Consider the following 8,580-nt stretch of genomic DNA (forward strand, 5'->3'; position numbering starts at 1 on the left):
AACCTTCTTAATCTTATAGATTCGCTAAATAGAATAGGTTTGTAAATTGAGCGAGGATGATAAGATCTTTTATTGATGTAAACCCTATTGATGGCGGTAGGCTTTATGTAATTTCTTACATAAAACCAACCTTTCTCTTCGTCATCTATGATGTGATTGACATCTAAAAACTCCAACTCTTTGTTTTTACTTTGGTGAGAAATTTCTCTAAAAATAAGTTTTAAATCATACTTTTGAAACACAACTTTAAGTTTGTCTTTGATATTATCTGTGGCTGTTCTTTTTTGGGTAAAAAAGATAATGTCATCGATATAACGCTTGAATTGATTTTTTTAAAGTTGTTTTAACTTGTAATATTATATGATGTAGCGCAATATTGGCAATTGAAACAGAATTGTTATCTCCGGTAACAATTCCGTTTATTTGCGAATAGAATGATGTTTCGTTTTGCGCTACTACATTTTCTAAACAAAACATTGTTAGATCGACTAAAGTTTTATTTACTTGTTTTGAATAGTTTGTGCACAAACTAATTTTAACTAATTCTCGACTTATGTTAGGGTATAAGCCTTGTAAATCTGCAGCGACTAAAAATATTTTTTGTTTATTCAAATAATTTTGTGGTAAAACTTTTTTTCCATAAATCTAAATCTTCTAAATAACTTTTGCTGTCTTTACAGTACTCATTTACATCATATTTACAAAATTTAATACTTATTGGTTTAAATAACATTTCTAAAAAGCTTGTAACTCTTGAAGTGGTTATGTTACCTGCAGATTGTACTAGTCGAGTTGGTATTTCAAAAATGTTTGTATTCAAAACTTCTGATTTATTTAATTGATGTGTTTTAAACAGTGGGTAAGCATATGCAGGTTCGTTAAAGTGAAAGTGTTAAAAATTGAAACATTTAATAGAAACTTTTAAAATTATTATTTATTTTACGAAAAATGAGTTCTAGTTATTACGTTTAAACAGATTTTTTGTTTTATTTTTAAATATAAGTTTTATTAATCTCATTTTTTAGTTAAAACTTATCAAGTTCCAACCTTTTAATCTATAAATCTATTTTTTTACGTTTCAACAGTTTATTTTTAGTTTTAAGAGAAAAAGTTTATTCGTTTACCAGTTTTTATCAAATTTATATATTAAAGTCCAAATTCTTTTCTATATACAATTTATATTTATACTATAAGTAAGTAAATGCTACTTTTTATTAGTTTATATTTAAAATTGGTATAATTAATTTATGTTAAAAATATCCCTTTGTGTAAGTACATTTATTTTGAAATATAATATTTTTATTTATTTCTTTATTAAAATGTATTTTAAAATCGTGTAATTTTGTTTAACATTAAGTGTACAAAATTTATAAAATTTAAAATTTTTAATTATTATTACAAGTTTTATTTGACGACATTCATTTTATCTTAATATTTTATTTGTAAATAAATTAAATTTTGAATAGATAACGTTGGTTTTTACATGTATTTTAGAAAAAAAATTATGTTTGTTTACATATTCTAACCTAAAAAACAACAAAACTAATTTGTATAAGTAGTGAAAGTTAGATAAAGTATAGTGTAAGAATAGAGTAAAAACCAACTAAGAGTAGGGCACGCCAACTTCCAAGGGTTTGTTTAGAAGGGTAGGAAGTTTAGTGGTTGAATCATGGCTAAGAGGTCTTAGGCTCTGAATGCGAGCACTCTTAGCCCGAGTTTGAATCATAGTGTCTGGAAGACACTCTGGATTTGGATTGACTCGTGACATAACTTAAATTTACTTTAACAAAACTATTTAGTAATATAAAATACAATGCAGTTTGGAACAAATTTATATTACTAAAATTTCAAAAGTAAACCAATTTGCAACAAAATATAAAAATCTTAAAATGAATAAAGTAGCTAAAATTAGAAAAAAATTACAATAATAAACTCAGGTTTGAAAAATTTAATAACATTTTAAAAACTGTTATAAAATTTTAAAACAATATTATCAAAAATCAAGAAAACACTTAAATTTGTCTAATGTCAATTTAAGTAACTTGGTTTTAAAAAAGTCAATAAAATTTTATAAATAGTGTTATACAATTTTAACTAGCACACAGGAAAAGGTGGACCTACTTGACGACAATAAACTCCACTCCAATTCTTTCCTCAGAACTCAGACTCCTCCTGTCTTTAACAATGACCTAAGCTTACAGTAGTGATTCTTCAGAGTGATGACAGTTGTTATAGCAAAAATTTCAAACTTATTGTAGTATAACTTGTCAACATCTCATTTGTTGTTGTTTATAGCTTGCCCAACAACAAAGTGTTTCCAATTTAAAAATGGAAAATTGTAAATAAATAATGTATCGTTACACTATCCTTCCTCACTTTTCTTTAAAAAAAAAACATGCACCCATCTCATGAAGTATTGTTCTCAAAAAAGAAAAAGATATATAAAAACATGCTAGTAAAGATAAACAGTAACATCACACTTTCCTTCCTCACTCTTTTCAAAGAAAGGAGAAGTTAATAAACAAAGCCAAAAAAAAATCTAACAATAAAATAACATTACACTAAGAAAAAAAGATAAACATATAAAAAAATAATAATCATGGCGACAAAACCCATAATAATAAAATATAGTTACACATAACACTACAGTCATGGCTAATGTCAAATCTCTGAACATAAATCAATAACAATTCCATAGAACAGCAATTAATAATCTATTCATTTTTTTAAGTTGTATTTTAGGGAATTTTTTGAATGTTTACAATTGTTGTTAAATTTGCTTGGTTACTGTAAAATACACAACCAAAATTTCATTAATTATTTAAACTTCCCAACACAAAACAAACCAACAAAAAATTAGTTTTCTATAAAATAAAATCTTAGAATAAGTCTTGATTTATTGATGTGTTTCTCTTCTCGTGTGTTAATAAAATAATTTTTTAGCTAAATTTAAAAATTTTGTTTAAAAACTTGTCTTAAATCTAATAAGCAATAATTGCATCTAAGTTTTTAACCCAGATACAAAAAAAACATAAACTAATTAAATAAAAGTTAAAAATCTGTAAGATGAATCACTTCAAAAACACAAAAAAAAAAAAAAAAATCTATCCCAACTGATATATAATTGGTTAAGACTGTTTAAAAACTTATAAATTAAGTAGAAATTTTTTTAGAAAGCTTGGCTGAATTAGTACGATTGCTTTATATACATGCAGTTTTCTACCGATATGCTTGATTATTTTTTTGTATTAGACTATTAGCTGTCAACTGCCAATATAATACGCTTCGAATTAGTTAATAATTTATATACTTTAGTTTAAGTTATAACTAATAAAACTTTTTGGTTAGAGATAAGGGTAAAGATTGAAAATTTTGAGTGAAAATGGTTAGGAATAGATTTTATCAATATACTGCTCTATTATTATTTTAATAACTTTGGTTAATATTATGAATAAAAATATATTCCAAAACCTTAAAACTGCAGCCGACTGTTAAACTTAGATTAAGGGTTAGTAGACTATATAGGTCCATGGCAAGAATTTTCAAAGTTTTATATATGGTCCCTTATGGGTTGTCTTAGCAAGTTAGTGACCGATATGATAAAAATCGGTCAAACAGAGGAAAAGGGCGTAACGAGTAAAGGGGCAATAAGAGGATACTTAGGTAGAAATATTTGAAGTTTACATTAGACATTCTTGGGTTTGTATTACAGAGCAAAAAAAAGTGTTAGACCTGACTTACAGAAGATTTGAAATTTATATCAGATATGCTGGGGTTTGTAATGAGTAGAGTCTATAATTTTCTTAAAAATGGGCGTTTATGAATATGATTTCAGAAAACTCACATTTTGGACCAAATAAAATGCAAATTTTTTAAATTGTCTTATTACTTACACAGTTTGTTAGATTTAGAATTAAAAAACGTAACACATTTTGATTTTTTAAATAGATAAGATTTTTTAAAAGTTTTAATTCGGCTTTTGGTTATTCATCATGGTTGACAAACACTCAGACCACCTCAAATGGTTAAAAATACTTAGACTAGTTTAAACTTGAAAGATTTATTTTGAAATAGTCGTATTTAATGCATTGTAAGCAGTACGCTTGCTCTCTGAGAGAAGAGTCTTTTTTTCGCGTGTAGCAAATCGCATAAAACCGAACGCCGCGAGAGGGACGGATTTATTCATTCATTTGGTTCACTTGTTTTGATTTTTGTTGTTGAGCTGACTATTCAAGCTAGTTTTAACGCTACAAGGTAGAGTTAACGATTATCTTAAGCTTTGTTAGACATTTTTTTTTGTTCACCGAACTGTTTTTGTAGTGTTGCATTCAAGAGCCACTAAGAAACGAAGACAAGCGTATTTTCAATACAGCTTTCTGTTTGCGTTGTTCGGTGTTTCTAACAAGCTTAACGAAAGTCAAGTACAAATACATCTAGCGAAAAGTGCCGAGAAACAAACCATCGAGCTTTGACCTGCACGTGTGTGAGTGTTTCTTTTTAGTTTCGTTTTGTGTTTTAATTTAAGATTTAATTTTGAGTGCTAAATAGTTGTTTTATTAATGATAGAACGTAGTCAAGTAAATGTTTGATTATTAGTACTATTATATTGAAGTATAACCCTTATATTACGATACATTACGATTAGTTTAATTAAGCTACTTATTTACCTTTTACACTTTTACAGTTTAGTTGACACCGTGACCGAGACCTTACCTCGGTATATTACGGTTGTTTCGTTTAAAATAAAATACAGTTTAGTTTACACCGTAACCGAGACCTTAACCTCGGTATATTACGGTTTATTTCATTTAAAATCAACTACGGTTTAGTTGACACCGTAACGGAGACCTGAACCTCGGTATATTACGGTTTATTTCATTTAAAATCAACTACTGTTTAGTTGACACCGTAACCGAGATCTTAACCTCAGTATATTACGGTTAACTAAATTTAAAATAAACTACAGTTTAGTTGACACCGTAACCGAGATCTTAAACTCGGTATATAACGGTCTATTACGATATTACGATTAGTTTAACTAAGCTACTTATTTACTTCTAGTCGTAATTAATACTGCACTTCAAACAAATAGTAAAGTTATTAAGAACTAAATTAACTTACTGCGTTTTGACCTACTTCAAGAATACATTTAAAACCAACGATTTAGTTGACACCGTAACCGATATTTTAATCTCGGTAAGCGATGAGTACTACCAGTAAGAAACCCAAAACCCTTTCAGCCACTAGCCTCACTAAACTGGTTACTAAGTTGGTTACAAAGCACGCTAAGCGTGCACATTCGGCTGACAAGTCAGCAAGCTCTAGTAGACGCACCCAACAAAGTAATCCTGAGCTCAATACAGTCTCTGACCAACACAATGTGTTATCAGACCCCACTTAAACAGCGGAGGGTTATAACATATGCTAAGGTTTTAGTTTATATTTTCATTATTGTGCACCAACTAACAGTTATATACAAAAAAGAATGCGCATAGTAGATTTATGAAAACTACTAGGGGAAAAATTGCTTTTTAAATTTCTCTCAAAGGGGTGTTACAAAAAATTATTTGTTGAAACGTTAAGGTGTTTCCTATAACATTTGCTGAGTCAGCAAAAAACATTTTTTATAATTTTATTTTATTTCTAGTTATAAAAAATAAGTTTTATGATTCATTTTTAATATGTTTGGGTATGGTGGGTTATGGATAAGGGTATAGATAAAAAAACAACTTTTGAAAAATTGATGACTCTGCAAATATTAGGGGAAAAACCTTAATGTTACAGTCGGACCCAAAATTATAGCTTCTTATATTTTTGTAAAGTTATTTTAAGAACAAAATAATTTTCACCTCTAGCTTCTGCTCTTTAATTAACTAGCATTAAGCAAAACCCAATTGACAACACAAACTACAACTTTATAGTTACCATTATAGTTACCATTTAATTACTACTTCTTGATCTATATTGAATATCATTCTGAATTTTGTTCTTAAATTCTTTCAAATGTTCAAATTTGTAAACCACATTTTTTTGACTGTATAAAAGACTTCTAAAAATTTTCTATAAGTCTCAATAATTTTAGTTACAAACAAAAAAACTTTCCATTAAAACTGGTACTAACAAAGCTTGAAACAAAATTTTCCAAATTATTTATATTTCTTAAATACAAATTAATAATTAGTACATAACTATTTTTGACATAATAGTTAAAAAACAACTAACTTTAAGTTTTATAAAAGCACTGTTAAAGCCTAGGGAAGGAGATCCACATTGTTTTAAATAAGTAATTTAACCAAACTAAAAGACTAACAAAAAATTTTCAAAGATGACTTCAATAGAATCAGAAGGAGAAGCTAAAATGTGAAAAAAAAGTGTTTCACTAAAATTTTATCTTCTACTTTGTTTTAAACTTATATATAAGACTTTTTACATTAAATTCATAGGTAATATTTAAATCATTCTACTAAAAGATATTTTAAATAGTAAAAAAAACATAATTCCATTGTTAAAATTAAGCAGAATTTCATACATTGTTCAGCTTTTTGTTTTCATTAAGATTAATTTTTCTTATTTTTTACCATTTTAACTTTACCTTTCTTACATGTTTTACTAGAAGTAGATGATGTCATTAAACAGGGTTGCCACACACTCAGGATTATCAGGAAACTCATGATAACTCAAGATATTTTCAAGATTTTAAAAATATCAAGATTTTCAAGATTATATCTTGAGAGTGGGTATTTTCTGATGTTTTTCTACCTTAAAAAAAATCTCAGGATAGTTTTGTTTGTGTAATAAAAAACACAAAATAATTGTAGGATTTTTAAAATATTTTAGGACAGTTTTTATATAGATTTTTAATAAGATTTAAATGCAACATTTTTTTTTATAACTATTTTGTTGAAGAACTAGGTTTTTATATTGAGAATTGGCTTATATTTTTTTTGGCTAAGATTCAAAAAAAATCAGAAAACATTCTACTTGAATAACCTCACTACCTAATGTTGGCTAAATTCTTATAAATTAAAGTGATTAATGTTTATAAATTAAATATTGTTAATTTTTTAAATTTTATTATAAGTTTTTACTTTAGCCAACATTAGCCAAGTTTTTAATTTAGCCAACATTAGCCTCGATAAAGTTATTCAAACAGAACGTTTTCTGATTTTTTTTTGAATCTAAGCCAAAAAAAATCTTAGCCAATTAAGATCTCAATGAAGAAGCTTTACCTTGGTGGAATGATTTTCTGAAGGACTTCTGAGATTTTACCTGAAATTTTTTGACATGAGGCACTCATCACAAAAACACGTTGTGCATAATTAAAGAAATAAAGAAAGTTTTATGGTGGTACTTGGTTTTTCAAACAAGAAATCTGAAAATTCAAAAAAAACTAACAAAAAGTGATTAGAAGTACATTAAAAAAAGCCAGGAAAATTACATAGAAAAATCAGTAATGTTTTTTTCAGCTCTGTCTGTGGCAACCCTGAATAAGATATAAACTTTTTCTGTTGTACAGTGCTTATTCACTTATCCGGACACTCACTTGTCTGAACAGTTTCAGTCAAGAAGAAAATTCAAACAAGTTTCAATATAAAACAAAAAAATTTTTGAGTGATACAAATACTTAAGCTTCCATACTTGAAGAAAATTTCAAGTGATTTTACAAATTCTGCAATCTAGTTCTTTTTTATGCATATTAATACCACTAAAGCTTCCATTTAAACTTTATTCAAAACTAGTTTAGTTATCAAAACTTTTGTATTTAAAGTGAGAGAGTTTTCAAAAGTTTTTCTTACAATGTTTTTTAAAATATGATTTAAAGTTTTCAATTTCCAGTTTTTATTTGAAATTCCAGTTTTTATTTGAAGACTAATGTATAACAGTTCTTTTTTATTTGATTTTTAATTCAATATATAAAAAAAGTTGTTAATTTAAAAACTTAAGTTTAAGATGAGGTGCATGACAACTTTTTTAGTTTTTATTAAAAATATATATAATTTTGACACACTCAGCATACCAGGTTTTAGAAATGGACAAGATATCAAAAAAAAGAAAAGAAAAGTGAGTTGCACTAATCATTGAAAATAGACTAAAAAGTTTGTGAAATGGTAAAAAACAATGTGCCAAAGTCTTTTATGATGGAGCAGTTTAGCATAAGCAGGTGGACTTTGTGCAACATTTTGAAAAGTGAAGAAAAATAAAAAAAAGTTTAAAGCAGAAAAAGAGAAGCTGACCTTTTATTGTTATTTATGCGTTGCATAATACAAAATAGTTATATTTATTATGAAAAAAATTTTTTTTGTAGTAATCTGGAAAAATGCTTATCTGGACATGTTTACAGAAAAATTATGCCCAACATGTCTGAATAAGTGAATAAGCACTGTACTAAGTTTATATCCAGTTAAAGACTTCATTGTCTTATAGGTTTCCCTCGGTAATTGCAATTAAGGGCATAAGGGAGGGTAAATCACCTTTTTTTACAATTTGATCTTGTTTTATACAATTTTAACAAAGCTAGCAGATGCTTTTTACAGATTAAAAAAATCAAAATAATTTTTGAGATATAGTAAGTCAAAGTTG

The sequence above is a fragment of the Thalia democratica genome, chromosome 6, assembly GCF_965202585.1.
Source record: "Thalia democratica chromosome 6, ktThaDemo2.hap1.1, whole genome shotgun sequence".
In the NCBI taxonomy this organism is placed as follows: domain Eukaryota; kingdom Metazoa; phylum Chordata; class Thaliacea; order Salpida; family Salpidae; genus Thalia; species Thalia democratica.